This window comes from Neopsephotus bourkii, unplaced genomic scaffold, assembly GCF_033783945.1.
Source record: "Neopsephotus bourkii isolate Nb327-2 ecotype Australia unplaced genomic scaffold, CSIRO-AGI_Nbou_v1 NB_1279, whole genome shotgun sequence".
Taxonomy (NCBI): Eukaryota; Metazoa; Chordata; class Aves; order Psittaciformes; family Psittacidae; genus Neopsephotus; species Neopsephotus bourkii.
Window position 1 is genome coordinate 5,584,523 of NW_026901764.1, and position 22,550 is coordinate 5,607,072.

Consider the following 22,550-nt stretch of genomic DNA (forward strand, 5'->3'; position numbering starts at 1 on the left):
CTCTACCTTTCCTAACGTATTGTGTACAGAAATTGGAAACCCTTGGTTTTCTTCAATTTTTTAAATGAATTCATATTTCTCAAAAATGAACAAGTTATAAGTACTTGCCAGTTTTCATTCCTATACAGTCCAACTCCTTTGAATTCCTATTCAAACACTGATGCAACGTACTAATGTCCATGAGCTGTGCAAGAACTTTACAGTTGTAAGGTACACCTGTTTTACTCATTCTCTTTCCTCTGCATTTGTGGAAAAAAATCATTGACTGAATGACTGTTTTCAGTGAAAACTGTACAACTGGGAAGGTCAGTCTTTCTTGTTATTTATTTAATTTTTACATTTCTATGCCTCTTAAACTGTTGTTATATTTAAACCCAAATAATTATCCATCAATGGGATCTACACTGTACACTTTATAAACATGAAATCTCAGGGTGGGAAAATTGGCAAAGAATCGTCATTTCCCTAGACCATTGAGAATTTTATCAGTGATGATTCAGGTCATTTATGTTTTAGAGAAAACCAATGGAGTATCTCCCACTTATAGGGAGATAGTATTCTGAAGAAGGGAGATTAGGAATACCTGATCAGAAGATAGGATTTGATAATCACTAAGCAAAATGTATGTAATCAGCTTCCAGGAACTGTTATTCCACTCTGTACTCCTAATCAGGTTTTCTGGTTCAGTGAGATGAGTGTAAAGGTTGTTAAAGCTACTTTGAAGTAATACGAAATAGAGACAGTTAAAGCAGATTTGTAGTTATTTGTGACGCATAGTTTTGCAATTAGCATGTGCTATTTCCTATTTATGATCACAAATAACATGCTACCTATGTAATATTGATTGACAGCAAATTGAATCTATTTACTTAATCTTCTTAATATGTCTGCATTAAATGAGGGTCAAGACAGCTGACTATAAGAAAGTAAATCAAAACAGCTGTCTGCTTTGTTCATAATGGAGTAGGATTCTAGACTGCAAGGAGTATTTCACTGGTAGACAAATAATTTCATGAGGCAATCTAAGAAGAGGCTTCATGGGAAAAAATATCTCATTCATTAGAAGACAGCTTTAAAAATATTGCCATAAATAAATCCCTGGAAATCACTGGTTGGAGTAAGATGAAATATGATTTACATCATAGTTAAGTCTAAGGTATTTTGTTGCGGTTTTTATAGTCTTATTGAAGATTTATAAGAGCCATTAATTTACATGCTGCAGTTCTGTGAAGATGCATGCTTTTGAAAAGAAAAAGGGTTTTGGGGGTTGGTTTAGTGCCAATTTATCACTCTACACATGGGTACATACACAGGCATATACTCAAGGCTTTTATAATTCTTTGTGCTCTATCCATGTCCCAGGTTATACTCCTTACTGGACAGCTAAGCTGATAAAATTGTTCTTAAGATGTTTCTAGCTAAGATACTTTTATCAGATTAACATAAATAAGCAGGAGGAACATCCACTTAAGTGTATGAAGAACATTATATTCTGCAGGCATCTCCTGCAGCCAGCTTGAAATATTTCTTTTCAGTGAATTTTACTGGATCTAGTTACAGAGGATACTTGGTAGCATCATCATCTCAGTTATCCTAAGGTCACTGTCAATAGGACTGCTCATATGTCTAGGCATGTCAAAGGAAGAGCATGTGACCTTGTACTGTAATCACTCCAAATTAGGAAAAGAAGGTATTCTGAGAAATGTACCACTATCAAGAGAAATCGATAAAACTTCTGTATTTATGATGGGATCATCTGTGTGGCTTTAGCCAATGATCAGAACCAAGGCATATCCCAAAATCATGACTGGGGTAATTTTTTTTCCTTGAAAATGCACAAAGTTTTCCCAAATGCCTTGGGGGCAGAGGGATTTGTGAACACTAGCATTTCAGGGTTGACTTGAAAAAGATATATTGAGCTGGTTTTTTTTTTTTTTTATTTTGTGGATAAATTAATCACAGGCTATAAATTGTATTTTGCTTTTTTAACAAAGAATCGAACAATTTATACCGAATAGTTTATGCGCTGCCTTGAAGAAGAGGGCCTGTTACTTCCCCCTTCCTTCCCTTAACCAGTGCACTGGTCTGAGGTTTTATTTTTTTAGCCTGTAATAATTAAGTGGTCTTCTTTGTTTCACATAATTCCTAATGAAAAACATATGGGTTAGTTATGTTTGGAAAAATGTATTACTTTATATTTGAGTTATGCTGTGCGGCAGTGTCCTGAAATATTCCAGTTTGCCAAGTTGGCCAAACATGTCTAATTCATTATTACCAAGGACAATAGAAAATCTGTTTGGAAAGGTCTCAAAGAAAGAAATGATTCTATATAAGTCATCTTCATTTCCTGTGAAAATTGTACTATTGGGATTTGTTTATATAGGATTGAAGATCAGAAAGCTTGACAGCTGAAGCTAATCAATAGAATTTAGGAACTGGAAGCTGGGTTCTGTGAGTGGTTCCTCAGAATTGAGACAGCTGAAGTAACAGTAAGTTCCAACTTGATGTTGTTTATGACTTTCACCTCAGAGCAGACATGAAAAAGAAGGTCAGGATCTACTGAGTGGTCACTAAGGGGCTGTACAATAGCTGTAAACTTTAGAGAACTAACTGCTTATAGCTGGGGAAGGTAAGTCTGAGCTAAGTCTGAACTGAGGGATAATAGAAAGATGTGACCTTCTGTACTGCTTCCATTTGTTGTTTTTTTTCCCTGTTAACTAATCTCAGAAACTTTAGGAAAGTTACTTCAGCATGAGTAAGAGAAGTATTAATATCTGGGTCAAGCAGACGTGTGCTGCTGAGGAAGCTACGCCTACAGTCTGCATTAGCACATTTAAAGTACCTGAGTAATCGTGTGATGATCAGTAAAAGTTGACTGGGTGACTGGGTAATGTTTCTGTAGTGAAACCCGTGCACCTTATACCTTTACTGTTATTGAGAACTAGTCCAGACCAAAGATAACTTGACTGAGACAAGCTGCTTTTTCCTAAGTCTGTGCAGCTGTACTAAAAAGACTGAGGGAAGGAGAGGTGCAAAACCCTAAAATTCAAAAATGCTGCATGGAGGCTTTTAGGTAGGAAAAAAAAAAATAAATCTCTGCTTCTGCTAATGGTGTTTAAAGCTAGGAGAGGAGTAGGCACTTCTTGGGCAGTGTTGGATTTACTGCGTTACCTTATTTCTCTGGGACTTCCAAAAAGAAGGGCATGGTACATGTTTCTCTGACACAGGACTTAGGAAGGCAGTTTTCCATGCTTTCTGAAGACATTAAAGTGCACCCAAACACTTTTAAATCTGCACTTTTGCTGTCTGCTTTTAGTCAAGCATAATCTCCCCTGTCTGATTTACTGCTGCTTGGAAAATGTATGGGTCTCATTCAACCCATCACGAAGCACTTGGAGCAATTTCTTGTTTTATCTGGATTTTGTGATGCTCTCTGTCCAGAATGTAGGTGTGAGGATAAGGAGATTGATGATAGGGGAGTGGGGAATTCTAACACATTCTCAGGTTGGGCAGATGAATAGATGTCTTTGGAAAAGCTGGTCCATGCCCAGAACATTATGCAGTATAAAAAGAAGGTCATACTACTCAGCAGATTTCCAGTTACTTAGAAAAGACCTTCACCTCCCCCCCCATGCTAACGAAAACACAACCCGTTTTTCTCTCTTGAGACCAGTCAGTCTCCAATCATTTGGTTTCCTCTTGAAACTATTTCAGAAATTGCTTGAAGGGAGAGGACACTCTAAAAGCACCAAAAGTATTTTTTAAGAGATACATTTCAGATTTTAAATAAAAAAAAAAACCCTGTTTCAGAATAATCCATTAAAATTTACTTTCTCAGCAAAACTGAGACCTTAACTCGGGTTAGCTGCACTAGAGTTAATTTTACCTATATAGTACTTTTAGACTTACTCACTTTAAAATACATGGGGTTTGGTTTTTGTTGTTTTGGGTTTTTTTTCTCTTCTAATTGGTTTATTGCGATTTAACCTCCTTAAGTTGAACAAATGAAATCATTCTGGATGAATAATTTTGTATAACTGTAGATCTAGAACAATTCTCAAAGGAGAATTATGAATTCCTTATTCTGGTTGAAACAGGAAATAACTCTGCTGTCTACTACAGTCAATGGAAACAAGCCAGTGTAAAATATATTTATATCAGAGATTTTTTTTTAATATAGCAATTGAAACTTACTAGACAGACCAAAAGAAAAACAAGCAGTCCAGCACAGGATTTGTAAGAAAGAAATCTATTACATTTTATAACACTTTTTTTTACTGTGTGTAGTGTGAATAGTCTGCCAAATAGCATGATGGGGGGGAAATAGTGTGTGTGATCTATAAATATTAAATCAAAGAGGAAAATTAAAATCCCTATGGCTGGGACAGACTATGATTTCCATAACCATACTGGTGAGCAATAGTAGGGTTGCTCATGTATGTGATCCTAATGTGTCAGAAAACCAGGAATGTGGTATAGGTGATTATTTATTTGTTTACCTCTAGATCTGAGATTGGATTGTATGCAGATTTTACTCTAGAAAAATAATTCTAGACCCTGTAGAAGAATATACTGGTAGCACACTCCACTACATGTTAAAAAGCAGTATTTCATGTCACATCTGTGAATAGCCTTGTTCTTCTGGAAATGCCTGACATGGCTATTAGCTTACAGCACAGTGTATTTACCCATTCACTGCAATGTACCAGATAATTTGAGTGAAAATTAACATGTCAGGTTGAACTAGCACAGAAATGCTTTTATTCCAAGAGAGTATAGAAGTTCTCAAGTGTAAATAAGTACTTACTGGTATTTTAGGTTGTATATTTGCTGCTCCATGAATTTAATAGGCATAATTTTATGCAATTTTCTTTGAGGTTTAAAGAGTTGAATGTATTTTAGCTTTCAGAACTTCAGTTCTTTGACTTTTGCTTGTCCTCTTTTCTGACTTAGAGAAAAAAAAAAAAAGGAAATAATTTTGGTCTGGAATATACTTGAGCATTTGCTCAGAGGAGGGAAAGGAGCACAGCCAGAAAGAGAATAATTTCACTTTATTGTGATGCCATTTCTTCACACTAGCCTAGAAGAGTTTCCTGGTGGGGTACATCACTTTAAGCCCTCCACCATGCCTGACTATATGCTAATACCTCCTGCAGCTGATTAGCCTGAATAAATATGTTGTATTTACACTTTTCTGAAGTAGTGATTTCAGAAAGCTGACATGAGCAAACACCCACACCCATGAGTTAGGTGTTACCAAGAGAAACTAAGCAACCTTTCTTTTCTGTAGGCTGGAAACAAACACATACATAAGGTAAATTCAAAGGGGGTGGTGCAGTGAAGGAGAGAAAGGATTTTGCATAGGTTAATTTTAGGCCAGGGAATCTAGTTTCCCTGCTCTCTTCTGCTGATGATTATCATGGCAGATACTCCTTCAAGAAAGAATAATTTTGGATCTTAACTGTACTAAGGAAGATCTGGTGTCTCTATTCATTGAGTATATAGAAAACATATGGCTGTTAAAATCATTGTGTTAAAGTAGGACTTTGTAAATACTGCTACACTACTCTTTCCATTTTAGGAAATGTAAGTAGTGCTCTATTTTGTGATGTGAGATCAAACAAAAACTTGGATGTATAGATAAAACATATGGGGCTGCTTACCTTTCTGAAGAGCATTAGAAGAGTCTGGAGCTGTTTGTCAGGATCTCATATCATTTGAGAAGAAAAAGAAAAAAATTACACTTTTTTTCTCTCTGGCTAGAAAATGCTATCTTGGTGTTTTACAGTCATTCTTTGTATTCACTGATAACTACGTAGTTATCACAGAGCGTAGTCATTCTTTTATTTGTATAGACAAATCAGAATTAGTGTTGAGTGTTGTATTAAATCATTTTCCCTATGTGTCTGTATTAAGATTACCCTGTCTGGCAGAGCTGTTGCCTGAACAGAGCTACACTGCATGTACTATGATTTGCAGTACTTTCATAGGATTGTAACTCTGGGTATATAAAAAAATTTAAATTATATCAACATTTTCCTTAGAACCTACTGTTATATAGTCACTTCTTTGCATACAATCATTGAAATGACAGTAATTAACTAAAATAATTTAATTTCTTATGTAATTTTGAAAAATTACCCATCTTTACTCTTCATAAAATCTTTAGGTGCCACTGGGCAGGGGTGAGACTGCAGAAGCATTCTTTGACAAAGCATGGAATAAGTACATCTATCTTTGTGTTTGCCATTTATGTTGGGGGCCCCCCCCCCCCCATATGTTGGCCTTCTAAATGACCCATGCCCATAAATCCCAGCATTTAGACCGTGTTCATCAATATGTTATCTATTATCTAAGTTGACATTGTAATTTTAACCCAGTCAAACACACAGCTGTCACCTGAGCTGGCTACAGTTTATTTAAGCATTTTAGTACACATGGGAAATAATAGGATCCCATCTGTACTACAATAGTCAACCGTGTAGCAGGGAATAACAATGTTCTAACCAGCTTCCTGGGTTAATTATAACTGTAGTAATGATGAAACTCAAGGGAGACTAGTGGTGTGTGTGTGTGTGTGTGTGTGTGTGTGTGTGTGCGTGTAGGGATGCAGGGGGAACGACTGAGATTGGTGATTTGATGCAGAGTCTTTTCTTCCAGAAAGCAATTTGACACCATGTGGTCATTTCACACTGACTACTAGGCAGCCATCAGATGATGCAACCTCCTGGGGACAAAACCTCCTGTATTTGTATAATAATCCCTCAGCTGGCTCTCTTAAGCAACTACTGTGTTCTGAACAGCGTCAAAAATAGCCCTGTCTTGTACCTGCAACAAGTCTCTTAACACTTAAGCACATATGTTTCTCTACCTTAGGAACCTTGGTCAGTATTAAGAGATCTGAAACAGGATTTCTGGGGCCATGTAGTTGGGATATTCTACATTATATCAGAATATGTTGTCCTGTTGTTTTTGTGGCTGGTGTTCTCTGTCCCTCCCCTGCAAGCATACCTTCAAACATAATTCATATCCCTTTCAGTCTTTACTCACTGGCAATAAAAGGAACCCAAGGTCTGGAAAAATACATTTCCTTGTTAAAGCATTAGGAACATCTGAACAGGCTGCCTGCTTTTGTTCATTTAAGCATGAGGAGCAGTCTCTTGCTGTGTCCTAAACACGTAGGGCTGGACATTCCATCTTTGGCTATAGCTGCTGAAGTCAGGTCTGTCAAAAATTGGAATTACGTGCTGAGTGACCAGGTGTGTGTTGCAATGGCAATCACAGTCATCATTATTTCATTGCTGACATGAAATAAGCTTGGAAATTTACTAGAAAAATAACTTGCTGCTCTGTGAATACTTTTAGTCTGTTTTCTATATTTTGCTTGGGTTTGTGCTCCATGGGCTGCTTCACAGGGCTGTAGCACAGCATCAGGTTCTTTTTCCACGAGAGTAACAATGGCTGGTGTAATGGGATAGCGAGAAGGGAATACAAAAAGAAAGCTTCAATAGTCTTGTGCACAGATCATTTGGGTAAAAATTTCCCCTCACTTCAAGTGCAGGTCTGTACATATAAGGACCCTTAAATAAATTTCATCATTAATGTGATTAGAGTAAAAATTTCAGGCCTTGACCATAAGAACCGGTTTGAGTAACTTATAAACTAGAAAAGTTTCCCTTTACTCTTGATTAATACATTTTCATGCATGTAACAGCTTGTTTCTAATTCTTTTAGGATTACTCCATATTCTCCAGAGACATGCCAATGAGCAGCAGGAAAGCCAGCTTAGGCAGGTTACAATTTGCCTCCCACATCAATGTAACAATGGTGGCAAACATACGAGCTCCTAGAGCGCTGAGCTTGGAAAAGGCACTTGCCTCCTTCACCCAGACTGACACTTCTGATGAGTTGAGCTGAGACTGGGGTTTGAGGGCTTCTTACAGTTGTGACTTCTCTTTCTGTCACCTCCCCCTTCCTGGAAATCCGTTTACATGAATTGCAGTCTGTCAATATAAGCCTTGAAAGTGACCATGGAAACTTGGCAGGACACAGTCCCCAGACCAGGAGTTTCCATGGTAGGCTGCATACTCTGAGAGACTGTGCACTAACCCTAGCTGGCATGCTTGCTGTTGCACAAACAAATGGAACCTTGGTTTGTCTTCTTCTTCCAGATTTGCCTTTGATACTAAACAAACTGAATTAAAAATAACATGCAACTTAATACAGTGAAACAGAAGTCTAAACTTCGGCTATGGAAATGGAAACTGTTATGACAGAGAAAACTAAAACATGGGTTTAGAGCACATGACACCAAATCTCTGTCTTTATTAAGATATGTTGCAGCTGTAAAGACAGTGAGGCAGGAGAACTTCATTCTTCCAGTGAGATTTGGAATTACTGTTAAAGCCAGTTTGGGAATGCGAGACAACTGGAAATCTAGCTCTTCTCCCTATGTAAAGGTTGATAGCTGTTTGAGATCTTTCTCCCTTTCTTTGAAAACAGATCTTCTGTCTTTGTCTACTAGTAATCTTATCTAACTCTTTTTTTCCCATAAAACCTTAAACCTCTGCTCTGCAGACTTCTTTTTAATTTGTATTTCTCTTGTTTAATAACCAGTGCATTCCCTTCTGCCTGAATGTCTCCTATAGTGGCCACAAAGCTTTATAAAACATAAGAAACATTAATTCATTCTTTTCTCCTCATGCTCCGCTTTCATGGACACGGCATGTAACCCACTTAAGGCAGACACAGTATCAGAGTGCATTGGTCAAACTCATCCCACCTTTTCTTTTAGGAGTTCCTGGGGTCAAACCCCCAACATTTTCTGTCAAGATGTGAAACACATCAGGGTTTCTGTTCTAGTTATAGTTATCACTCCTAGTCTTGCACAGCCTGGAACAGAACTACCTGCTAACAGTTACATTTATAAAATGTAGCTGTAACTGGAGTGTGTAGTAAGAGAATGGTAAATTTCCTGCTAGTCTATATTCTCAGCCTAGATTAATGGATAAATAATATCTTGCTTACCCTTCTCTTATCCACAATTTCTGTCTCAATGAGGGCATTTTCTGTTGAAGCACTGCATATTTATCACTTTTGGAGGTAGATGTGATGTAGCAACCTCTTGATTAAGGGCGTCTTATTAGGTGTAGGTTTGGCATAGCAATAATTTGGGAAGGAAGGTGTATTACATATGTTTCTTTTGAATGTTTGGAATATATTTTGTATATACAAACAAAGAAAACTCTTGATAATTTGAAATAGAAATGTGAAGGGCTAGCAGGAGAGGAAGAAGAATAGAAGCCAAGCAGAAAATATTGGTAAGAATCTATATACCTGAGCTAACTTGATCCAAGTTGTTTTTCTTGTTGATATTTCCTGTGAGGTTTTGTTAATCTGTATATTTTTTTTATTAATTTTTAAAATTGTCTTTTTCCAACTGCTTTTCTGAATTGACAGTTTCTGTCCTGATTCCGAGTAATGTTTTCTTAGGCTGTCCTGAGAAACTGTAGAGCCTTCACTGAGGAACAGGAAACAGCATCTGCTCAGTATGCTCTTCAAGTGGTGAACACCTGCTCCTGGAGAGGTTCTCAATTCTATGCTGCCTACAAAACTCAGAACAAAACCAAGCAGGATCCCGGAGGTAAGACTGTCAAATTAAGAACAGTACCTGTAGGAGAAACAGTGCCTCTCGCTTGGGCTAGGAAAAGTACTCACCAGATGAACATGTTGTGGATTGAATCCAGGTTTCACAGATCTAGTCTGGCGACCAGTCCAGAAGCTACAAGTAGTTACTTGGTCAGTTAGTTAAAGACTTTGGATAAATTATTAGAATAATCTCCAGAACTGACACCCTAGGACCAGGCTTCAGTGTTCTTGTCCAGACAAAACCTATTGTTTTATTTTGCTAGGATTAGAATGAAATAAGTGTGAAATTCTATACTGTGAAACTAAATTTATTTCTGTCCATAACTAATTAAGGTTTACATCCCTAATACCTGACAAGCTGGATCCATACTGAGATCAAAAATAAAGGGTGGAAAACCAGAAGACTAATGATTGCAATTCTACTGGTTGGATAGAGCATAGCATATGAACATGTGAAAGCCTAGGATTAAATTGAGGTTTGTGCCTCTGCTGTTCAACCTGCTGCCATGGCTGAACTTGCTGCACTGTTCTCCAGACATCCAGTCCTTGTTTTTTCAGTTTTTGTCAATTACAGAAGTTTTCATAACTCTCCTGCAACTGTAAATATTAATGATGATTTATGAATTGTTGTGTGTGTGACACACAGGGATTCAACACAATCTTGCTATGAAGTGTTTACTGTCTTACTGCGCAGTCAGTAATGAGTTACTATGTTTAAGTGATGCAGAAGTAATAGTCTGAAAAACCTCAGTAAGCCATAGTAAGAGGCTGAAATCTCAGCTCTTGTGAATGGTAATTAAATATTTTTAAGTACTCAGACTAGAGTGCTGAAATTGTATTATTTCTAGCTCCTCCAACTTTTGCATGGATATTATCATGTGGTTACAGTTTTCTTCTAACTGGATCAAGAGATTTTAAAGCTTACCTGGTTTGCGTATGTCTCCCTTACTTCAGAGCCTGGGGTTTTCTATCCTTACACATCTAGCTGAAATTTAAAAAAAATAGTATGCATATTTCAAACCCTTTCTACCTGCTTGCTGAGTATTTTGCTGCTTAAGAGGCTGTTGTTAGCACAGAGGAGGCTGCAGAATACAAGCAGTTCCAACAATAAGAAATTTGTGTACATATTGCCATGTTCCCTCCAATATTTTATCTTTAAACTAAATAAAACAATGTTTGGGAAGCTATGGCAGGCAGACTACACCTCTTCTATTTAGTTCAGTTTCCTAATTCAATGTGTTTAAAAGTTAGCACAAGCAATTTATCATTCACTTGCAGAGCGCTGAATACAGCTGCCAGAAAACACACATTTTCCCCTAAAAATGCATTAATGTCTGTTTAAATAAGGTGTCTATCTGCTTGCACACTGTTTATTTTATCAGTGTTAGAAACACAGTGATTAGAGTTCCCATCTGGTAGGATTATTTCATATTGCTCATGGTTCAGGCAATTTCTGGTTCAACTTAGATCAATGTTCATCTGTCAGTCATTCATCATCAACTTTAGCAAACAAGGACAAATCTGTAACGAGGGACGTTTACAAATAATTATCCTTTGTCTGGACAACACATGTGATTTTTCTTAAAGGTTGTGTAAAGAAGGCTACACTCGGAATCTGAGAGATGCATGGGAATACCGAATTCTGACATGAGATCTAAATTATTTAAGTTCATGCTCTTTCTCTTCTTTGTTAATACAATGAAACTGTTAGAACTTTTTGCATTGTGAGGTAATGCTCAGCTCCAGTGCAAGGCACATTTAGACTCAAATAATTGAATTTGAATAAAGGAAGTTCTATAATAGCTCAACTTTTTGGTTTTGTTCTGAGCAAGATGAGGAAGAAAAAAGTTCAGCAATTGATCTACCTCCAAAGACAGATGCAAGAGATTATTTCTTATCTTGTCTTTTGACTTCATTGTTTGAGTGGATCTGGTGTATTAGACTTATATCTGTTTTCACTCTACCTTTCTGATAGCTTCCAGTAGCTGTGCCTTTGCCAAGCATGTTTAAGCTCACAAGGAGTTTATACCAATATCTCTTGCAAATGCCAGTGGCCTTCTTAGCTCTTTTCTGCTCCTGATAAAATAATAATTTAAGATTTTAGTAGAACAAAGGTGCTCTTTTAATGTTTAACTAGTGGGGTTTTTTTGTAGTATGCAGCTTCCCGGATACCAGTATCATGTCAGCTCAAAACTTGTCAAGGGCATTTATTTGAGTAAGGTGTTGGCTACCTTTTTACAATTCCCAAATCGACAACAGACTAGTAAGTTAGGTTTTCATTCTAAAGTGAGTCTCTACGTATTGTAGACTCAACAGTCCAAGGCAGCAAGGAAGGTAGTAACATTGAAAATCCAAGATAACTCTTCTGCAGAACAACCCAAACATTACTGATACTAGTTTTGGGGGTTTTGTTTGTTTGCTTTTCTTTTTTAACTTTAGACCAGAGGGTGGAATTTTTGTAGTCTAAGTGCGCTGCCAAACACTAAGTAGTAGATGCAACTATATTTCAGGGCATACCTGTGTTGTCAGGAAGCTATTTTTTAACCTTGTACAATAGAGATCATTAATGCTTTCATTCACATTCATTGTTTAAAGCCAAAAGCGAGAGCATCGTTGTACAGCTTTTGACAGTTAGGTAGACACTGGCGAACTGAGCAGAGTCTGATGAGGTTTGGAGTGTATTTACTGGCATTTAGAGGAATGGATCAAGAGTGAAGGCAATTGATGTATTTATGAAGAGTAGGCCATAGACTATTTCATTCCCCATTTGACAGGAAACAAAACAGATACGTTGTCAGGGGAATGCTAGATACTGAAAATTAACGATTGTCAGTGCTTCAGAGTTGTGGCTTACAGTTTCATGTACTGTAGTGTGGGAGTACATGGATGCATGTGTTATTCATGCATTTATTTTTTACACTCTACATTTTTAGCCGTGACCTGCAGTTCAAATGAGAAGACTGCTGTGGCTCAGGCCAGCCATGGACGTTAATTTCTCCCTCCTGTGAACTACTACAAACTATTTAATTTGTATTCTGACCAATACAGTGCACCACCTTCAATAGAAAACCAGCTAGTGACTTCAGTGGGATCCAAATTAAAACTTCTGGGGAAAAAATTCTGCTTTCTACTCAAAATAACAGTCTTGAGAAAATAAACTTTATGCTTCATGATAATTGGAATTTTTTTATTTCTATGCAGAATTATTTTGCTATAGTTCGTATGCAACAGCCTGCACATTGTTTTTTGTGCAGCTAATCATGAGTTTGAGAGATCCGCAGCTATCTCCTCAAGTTCTCTGTATAAAAAAAGAAAGCCAGCTATGTGTGAACTTTTTATAAAAATTAGTTTGCATGAAGTTAGTTAGAGTACTCTGGTAGTGCTTAACTGAAGAAATCCGTATTTGAAGTGTCTCTAGTGCATTCCAGAGAAATCAGACTCCAGTGCTTCAGTTCTAATAAAGGAAAAAGCTCAGTACTTAGCTACTTAGGTGAAAAAAAAAAACCCAAAAAACAACAACAACAACAAAAAACCCCAACACGTTTAGAATGTTAACCCCTGATTTGCTGGTAAAAAACTTTGTCACCTCTTTATCTTCTGGGACCTGTTTTCATGAGATATTGAGCACTGATTACCAACCAGCTTTGGGTTTTCTACGACTTTTTACCTAAGGAGGCAGCAAGCCTCCTGCATTCCTGCATTTAGAACAGTGAAATCTTGTCTCTTTCTTTCATAGAAATAAATGTATACATTTTATAAGTAAACCAAGAATGAATTTTAAATTAAGCTCAATTTAAACAGAAGGATTCTTAGATCTTATGAAAAATTCCAATGAGGTGCTCCAGAAAGAACAAAATGGAACTTCTGTTTGGCAGTGTAACACGTGTTAGTGTGACTTTCAGACACTGGAAGATAATGGTTAGCAATTTCCATTTCTAACACATGACTGTTTCTGATAATGTATTAATATTTACTTTTTTTACTGTTTCTATGCCTTATATGTTGTTTTTTCTAACTCTGCAGCTAGTGAGGATGTTTATATTTTTGAAAGTTCTTTGCTGGCTGTCATGAGTGTTTTGAGCATTTTAATGCAAAACGCGATTGTTTTTTTCACAGCAGAAAGTCATGAAGACATTCACTATAACTTCAAACCAGAACTTTTTGCATGATTTAAAACATTTTAGATTGAGGAAAACAGCGATATTAATTACTGCTAAATAACAATTAGCTCCTATTCTAGAAAATTGATAAGGTAAGGGATAGAATATAAATTAAATACAAGGGGAAAGCGTATGCTGGGTTAAGGGAAGAGGGCAGCAAGCACAGGCTTAACAGATACATCCCCCTCCCATCTTAAAACTCCCCCTCATCTTTATATTCTTTATATTTTGGTTGAAGTTTGCTGCTTTGCAGGAAAGTGGTGTTCTCTATGGTCTGTATCTGTATGGCCATTGACTTGGAATAATATGCAGGTGCATTTCTATTAATGACATTTTTACCATAGAATAAAATAGACAAAAAAGTTTTGCCCTATATACTGAAATGCCTTTTGATGTATCTTCTGTGACAGGGAGCAGACACCTTTAAACTTCAGGAACACAGTATAAATTTGCACCAGTTTATGGGGCTCTAAGGGACCTCAGTGGATCAGGCATTGGAACAGCTACCCAGGGTGGTGGTGTATTCGGTGTCCTTGGAAGTGTTCAAAAAACATGTAGGTGAGGCCCCTTAGTGACATGGTTTGGTGGTGGACTTGGCAGTCTTCGGGTAATAGTTGGACTTGATGATCTTAAAGGTCTTTTCTAATCTAGCTATTTTATGATTCTTTGATTCTATATGTTTGTGATTGCCACTGTGTGAATACATGTGTCATGGTTTAAGCCAAGCCCAGGATAGTGTTCCAGGCAGTGGTGTGGGGCACGGTGTATGTTTCCAGCCATCCAGTGGTTTCTTCCACCATAGTAAGCACATGGCGCTTGCCTTGGTGGATTGGTGGGAGTGTGATATAATCAGTCTGCCAGGCCTCCCCATATTTGTATTTCAGCCATCGTCCTTCATACCACAGAGGCTTTAACCGCTTGGCCTGCTTAATTGCAGCACATGTTTCACACTTGTGAATAACCTGGGCAATAGAGTCCATTGTTAAATCCACCCCTTGATCACGAGCCCATCTGTATGTTGCATCTCTGCTCTGATGGTCTGAAGTGGTGTGAGCCCACTGGGCCAAAAATAATTCACTTTTATGTTGCCAATTTAAGTCCATCTGAACCACTTCAGTCTTAGCAGATTTATCCACCTGTTGGTTGTTCTGGTGTTCCTCAGTGGCCCGACTCTTGAGTACATGGGCATCTACATGACGTACCTTCACCATCAGGTTCTGCACCCAGGCAGCAATATCTTGCCACAGTGCAGCAGTCCAGATGGACTTACCTCTTCATTGCCACTTGCTCTGCTTCCATTGCTGCAACCACCCCACAGGGCATTTGCCACCATCCATGAGTCAGTATAGAGATAAAGTACTGGCCACTTTTCTTGTCTCAGCAATGTCCAAGGCCAGCTGGATAGCTTTCACCTTGGCAAATTTACTTCATTCACCATCTCCTTCATCAGTTTCTGCAGCTTGTTATCTGGGACTCCATACAGCTGCCTTCCATCTCTGACACTTCCAGAGCACTGGAGGGGCCCACTGGGCTAGATACTTGCCCATAATGTCCCACACATCCTACCACTCATGACTGTCCAGCCTCGGGGAAAATCTCTTGGTCCTCCTATATTGTTGTCTAACCCTAGACAAGACCCAAGCCAGACCCTGCTTATTTTCCATGATTGGACAAGATTGGGAGTTCTCAGGGGGGTCACACTGTAAGCAAATCATAGAGAGCATATGCAGCAACAAGCTGGTTCCCAGCAAGAGGAGCAGGGTGCTTCCAAGGGCATTGAAAGGATATTCAGGATCTTTAAGTCTTCCAGAATCTACTCCCACTGTAAATAGCCTGGTGGGGGAGCAGAGGGTGTGAGGGCATATCTTCTCCATAGGTTGAACCCTGAGGAAAGGAAAAAGAAAGATGTGTAATTGCTAAAAAATTCCATTATATGCCTCTCAAAGTATAGAGGTGATGACCATGCTGAGAATGCATACCAGCCCAGTTTCATGATCAATGAGTCTATTTTATTACAAGTCATTACCATAAAGTACAGTGAAACAAGAACCTTAGCCCAAGGCCCCCAGCCGATAAACACTAACACAGCAAATAATGGCTGTAAGTACAATACGACATGCTGAAACTCTCAGACGAAGAGCAACAACTTTGAGAGCCAATAAATCAGCATTGTGATGAGTGACTATTAATCCGAAACAATGACTGCTTATTACAAATACTATTAGACACACTCTGGTCAGATCTGTCGTTATCTCAACCCTTTGTGCACCATGTTGGGCACCAAAAAGAACTGTTGTGGTTTAAGCCCAGCCGGCAACCCAGAACCATGCAGCCACTCGCTCACCCCCTCTCTTCTTCCTCCCCCCTGCTCCCAGAGGGATGGGGAGGAGAATGGAAAGAATGTAACTCCCACAGGTTGAGATAAGAACAGTTCAGTAACTAAGGTATAACCAAACCACTACTGCTACCACCAGTAATAATAATAAGGGAAATAACAAGGGAAAAGAATACAACCGCTCACCACCCACCAACCGGAGGGATGGTGAGAATGGAAAGAATGTAACTCCCACGGGTTGAGATAAGAACAGTTCAGTAACTAAGGTATAACACAAATCACTACTGCTACCACCAATAATAATAATGATAAGGGAAATAACAGGGGAAGAGAATACAACTGCTCACCAACTGATACCCAGCCCAACCTGAGCAGTGATCTAGCCCTTCTGGGTAACTGCCCCCAGTTTACATCCTGGGCATGACGTGCTGTGGTATGGAATACCTCTTTGGTTAGTTTGGATCAAGTGTCCTCTCTGCGCTTCCTCCCAGCTTCCCCTCCTCCCTGGCAGAGCATGAGGCTCCCAAAGTCCTTGGTCAGAGTAAACATTACTGAGGAACAACTAAAAACATTGGTGTTACCAGCATTGTTCCAAGGCTGAAAGTCAGGGACACAGCACTGCACCAGCTACTGAGAAGGAGAAAAAACAACTGCTACTGCTGAACCCAGGACAATATGGAAAAATGGCAAATGAATATTGGATGAATTCAGTCATTAGGGTATTCATGGGATACAAATGACCACAAAGCTTGCAGTTATGAAGTTTAAACAAATACTAAGGAAAATTTATGAAAAATAAAATTTGGACTTGTTTTACATATTCCCACACAAGTTATTTCTGAATCACACACACTTCTTTTTACTCTATATTTTGTGTGGTTTTTCTTATAAATAAGAGTTCAAAGTAATGTAAGTTAATATAACTTACTAATTTACTAAATAGTATTATAGGTAATATAACTTAATGCACTACTTACTATTAAAAGTAGCATTAGCAACATAGGATAATTTGGGTTGGAAGGAACCCCTGTCTAGTCTCCAGCTCAAAGCAGGATGAGGCCTGAGGTCAAACTTTTCTTACCAATATAGCTATAGAAGCTCCCCTTTTTGCTCCTGGTGACTGTGTCTCAGCTCTAGCTGAGCTTCTTCTTTCCTAACACCATCCACACATGCCTGGACAATATTATGAAATTCTCTTTTTGTCCCTCAAGGAAAAAGGAGAAAATTTTAAATTAAAAAGTGGAAAATGCCTATACATTAGAAATGCCAGTCTAGACACTGGATATAGTGGAAAAAATGCTACGAGCGTTACACAAAGGCAGAACCCCATTCCTTCACCAGTCTCTTTTTAGTCCTCATTTTGTATTTTCTGCACTTGATCCTGAAAGATTCTGATCTTTCTGACCTAGTTTCAATAAAACATTGTTTTATGCATCTGAATAGACCATAGAAGTAGAATAAGTTTTTTCCCATGTTTCAATTTTATGCCTGCCTGGTTTTCTGGAGCATATACTGTGCTTACAATTTGCATGATGAATTTTGTATATACATGTGATAGCTGGTCAATGTTTGGTTTTGATACAGCTTTTCTTTTACTCGTGTGTACATGTGGTGATTTAGATGGTGCATCAAATTGCTTCAGAACTTAAAACTATTAAATTTGTGTCTCCTGGCCAGATACAGTTTAGCAACCCATGCACCTCTTTTTTCTGCAACATGCTGACCCCAGCCTTGTTTGTGGGGGTTCCGAAAATCTGGCACCAAGGCCAAAGCATCTGGAAAAACAATATGTTATTGCTCTCTATGTGCCTTATTCTTTTCACCCTTCTAATGCCTCTTAAATGAAAATACAGCAATCTATTCTTTACAGTGGTCAGTTACTGCAAAAGGAGAGAGCTGGCAACTGAACAGCAGAGTTGAAAGTATGGAGAAATTCTCCTGTGAGCAATTCTGCAGCAGCTATTAATCACTTGCATTTACTTGCTTGTTTGTCCTGTTCGACAGGTTTCAGGTGTTTTTGCTTCTTTAACATCCAGTTCTATTTTTTTTTAGAATACATCCAGTGTACCCACTTGCAAACTAGATAACCATATTGTTCAGAACATGATATCGTGGTTATTTTTTATCTTGAAATTTACAGTTCATCCACTTGTATGTTATGACTCTAGTTCATTCCTGGCAAGATGACTGTTTCTTTACAAGCATTTAGGGCTCTTCAGGTGTCAAGAAAGCTGGCCTTTATTGTTTTAGAAGCTTTACAGTACTTTGTATTTTTAACAAAGTAGACAGAGCTAACATGCTTTCTGGCACTTGTGACAGTTGAAACCAGGCTGACTGGGCAGAAAACCTGATGAGCAAGTTTTCTAGTGGAGTCTGGCAAGCAGCTTCCTAACTTGTTTATCTCTTTACAGTCAAACAGAAAACTGCAGAGCAGCTCCATAGCTCTATCTTTTTTCCTTTGCTTTTGTTTTTTTTGTAAGTTGGAGGAGGATATCTTTCAAAAACCACTTGGCTTAATACCCACTGTGACACAAGCTCACAACATGGTTTGTGCAGGTATCTTGAAGATAACTTCAGGATTCTGCTATGGTACATTTCTGAGCTGGGGCAGGCATTTCTGTTTCTTCAGACATAATGGTAATTCAGCAGATCTTAATGTCTAAGTGTGTTGTTAGGATGATCATATAGAAGGTCTGATTTGAGTTCAAGAACCTGTTCTGAGTTTAAAGGACAGAAAATTGTAAACATCTATCTTTTCTGCTGTTAGCTAAAGGAAGATCTTTGCTATTTATCTGAACATTTTTCAAGTAAAAATTGATAAACGATAAGATTACAGCATTTTGATTTAAGATGTTTCAAATTTGCGTTTCAAATAAACACTTTCTGTTCTTTAGGTTTTTCTTGGGGCGGGGTTGACTCTTGAATTGATATTTACATTGTAACAGGATATACATATTTATGTATGTGTATAATGAGTTCAGGCAGATGATAGGACAGATGCTTTCTTCAGCCAGTGTCTAATTATGCATGTTCTTGCTACTGACAAGGTTACTTTAAGTAAGGTTTCTTTAGAATTTTAATCTTTAGCTTCACTACTATTTTAACTCTTTGGGGTTTATTCCAACTTTATATTGCATGAATTGTGTCCTGCCCTTGTCAAAGGAATAAGGATTGTTTAATTCTTTTCCTATTTACATTTGTGAAATCTTTATAATCAAGCAAAATCATTATAGTAAGCAAAATTCTGCTGAATATTCCGTTTAGTAAATATCCAGAAACTTACCCATTCTGTGGTTACTTCAGTAACAAGAGTATCAGGGTTGCTCTGCTTTCTTGTACAATTTTCTGTAATATGTTTGTGCTAAAGTAGTATGTTATTCATCCCTTATTGAAGTGCTTAAAGCATTAAGAGTCTGACACTTGAAATAGTCTTCCCAGGCTGATGGCAATGGGTTTTTTTCAATCTGTGACATTAGTAACTTTTCTTCCCAGCAGCAGGACCTCTGATAGAAACCCCTCCATATAGTTCTGTGTTCATAAAGTGGTTATGAAGTGGTGGATCAAGCTCTCTAATGGCATAGTGCAGCTGTGTCTGGAGTGGAGAGGGTTTAACAAGTACCTTTCTGCCTACACCACAGCAACTGAGTGTTCTTATGACTGTTGCCTTAGGGTATCATTTGTACTGGGGGAGCCTAAGCTAGGTAAGACTTGGGAAGCACAGAGCATTTTATCTCAGTGTTTTACTTTTGGAACTGCAGTCAGTGTTTGTCACTAAAACCAGGATCTGACCTAGTGTCCTGTTTTTGTTTGGAGCATTGCTCACTTGTGATTTGTCACAGAAATAACATAACAAAATAGCACAGATCCCCAGGGTAACATTTGAACTAGGCCTGTTTTCACTCATCTGTTTTTTCTCTCTGCTTAGCTGCCAAACCTTTGTTAAACTTCACGGTTATCAATTTTTTTCTGTGCTATCTTTAAAGTGCATAATTTCTCTAGCCTTCCTATAGTCTTCACAGAGTGCTATATAAATACGAACAGCCAAATGATTAACAACCCAGATTTGACACATTTCATATACAAGCCTTTAGCTCTAGTATTTCTGTAAAATTTCTTACAAAAAATTTTCAATACAAAAAAAATAGACTTTTATTTACTACTTATCATGTTGTTAGCACTGGTAACTGCTTTCAATTTGTCTTTACCTTTGGCTTCTTATAACAACTCATTAAATGCTTTTTGAGGGATTTAAGGATTTTCAATGACTTTGACTCTACTGTTATAGCATGTGAGTAAAAAGGAATACATCAGAAGTTTTCAGCTTGTGTTCTCACAGCTGTTACCTTCCTATCTGGGTATTACAGAGATTGGTCACAGGCTGTCAGGCCTGATGAACTGGAAGTAACCACCATTTCCTATACATCCAAAGGAAAAGCCTGAGTCACTGTGAACACCCACAACAATCAAGACAGAGTGGGAAGGGGATGTGTGAAAAGCAGACAGCAGCCCTAATCTGGAAGTCATATTAGTTCTTTACACTTCCATAGGCAGTCAGGTAACCATTTTTCATTAGAATCAGCATAAGCAGAATTCTGCCCAAATAGATCAAGCACTGTGATGCAAGAAGATGCAAACAGGCTGTTTCCTGGCTAATTTTGACATGTCTGATTTTCTTGTCTTCTGGATCTGCCAGAAGTCAAAGAAGCTGAGCAGCTAGCCCATGAAGCAGGTAAAGCACCTTTGTCAGCTTTAAGACAGAAGAAAGTACTTTAACACATTTAAATGTGTTAAATTGTCTGTCAGTTGTCTGACTTTAGAGTGCTGCAGGTAAAATATGTAGAGTGATCCTAGTAGTCTGAAGCATTCAGCTTGCTCCATGCACACTTTTTATGGTTTAGACCTGTACTTTTCCCTTTTTCTGTGCCAGAGCCAGAGTTTAGGCCTTTGTGTTCATACAGAGGTTTTTTTGTGACATGTTTTTTTTACAGTTGTGTTGTCAGAGGAGCTCCAGTTTGTCAATGTGATGCTAGGCGTAGCAAGGTGGCAGAAATCTGAGGGTACTACAGATAAAGAAATATGTTTTATGCATGTTGCCTTGGTTGAGAATGGGAAATGCTGATTACTTTTGACAGAGTAGGTTGAACAGCATAACCCTTCTGCATTATGTTTTGCATTTGAAATGTTAATTACAGGTTAGCAGTTTACTGAAAATGTAAAGGGCATGTGCTCCTTAAATGTAGGTCATACTGCTACATATGAGCACCTCTGCCCTTACAGCTGAAGATACGCCAGGCGATCTCTCTAGGGACATCAAAGACATGGTACACTTGACCTGATCTGCATAGTTCACTGGATATAACATCCGTATTATGATACCAGAGTTCAGGTGCTTCATTTCTTACCTTATTTTATCACTTCATTGCTGCCAATAGAGGATAGCAACTGAGTGTGAAATAACCCAATGTTTGCATATGCCAATGATATTTTTTTTTTTTGCAGTTGCATCTGTTAGATGGTGTGCTGTTTTTATTGTCGTGGGTTTTTTGTGGTTTTCTTTTTTTTGTGTTAATGGTTATTCAAGAGACACTCAGCAGCTAAAAGGAAAAACTTATTAAATATTTAATGCCTTTGAACCTCCCTGAGACTGAAATAATTCTGTTCCTGCAGCTTTGGTTTAACATAATGGACTATGAAAGGAGGCCAATGATTATATGACCATTTAAGATTCAAAGTCAAACTTAAATCAAGTATGTCAGCAAACAATGAAAGACTTTTCATAAAAATTATGCTGACAAAGATATGGCAGGAATAGAACATATACAGAAATAAAATATGGAGTACATGACAGTTTCAATGTTAATAAGATAAAATATATCCTAAGATTAAATAAATATACAGTACTCTGTATTATTTAACCATAAGGAATATTTTTTTAATCTTTGGTGAGCAGGAGTAGCACTGTGTTTTTGAACGTTCTTCATGCTGACTATCCCTGACATGAAATGCTGTTCAGTGGGACTGCAACCACTTGAATGCTGCACTTCCCAATCAAGAATCAGCAAATTTCGGAGAAGTGTGAAGCTTACTTAAAATTTAGGAAGACCTCTAATATTTTGGAAGATGGTTGGAATCAATACGTTCCTAAAAATCTTCTGAAAACATTCTTTATTTGTAAGAAAAAAAACCCAAACCATTAAAGTTCTTTCCCAGTTTGCTCCTAGATATCCACTGGAAAACAGTCCTGTTTTTAAGTTGGGTTCCAGACTTTGGGGAAGCAGAATAACAGGGTTTGTCACAACCAGCAAAATGTAATTGTGAATTGTACTGTGCTTGGTGGATCATTTGATTTAACCTGTGCAACTATCAAAGCAAATGGAGTTTTGCAGATAAAGCTGGAACAAGTGAAA

The 22,550-nt window shown here is 37.9% G+C and overlaps 1 long non-coding RNA gene across 1 annotated transcript in view; it reads left to right on the forward strand.

Moving 5' to 3' along the window:
* Positions 1-10,668, forward strand: part of LOC133218655 (uncharacterized) — a 57,382-nt gene extending 46,714 nt beyond the window's left edge. Inside the window, exon 3 of the long non-coding RNA XR_009727234.1 lies at positions 9,493-10,668. This is a non-coding gene — a long non-coding RNA (uncharacterized LOC133218655). The remainder of the gene's footprint in view (positions 1-9,492) is intronic.
* The last annotated feature ends 11,882 nt before the right edge of the window (positions 10,669-22,550 follow it).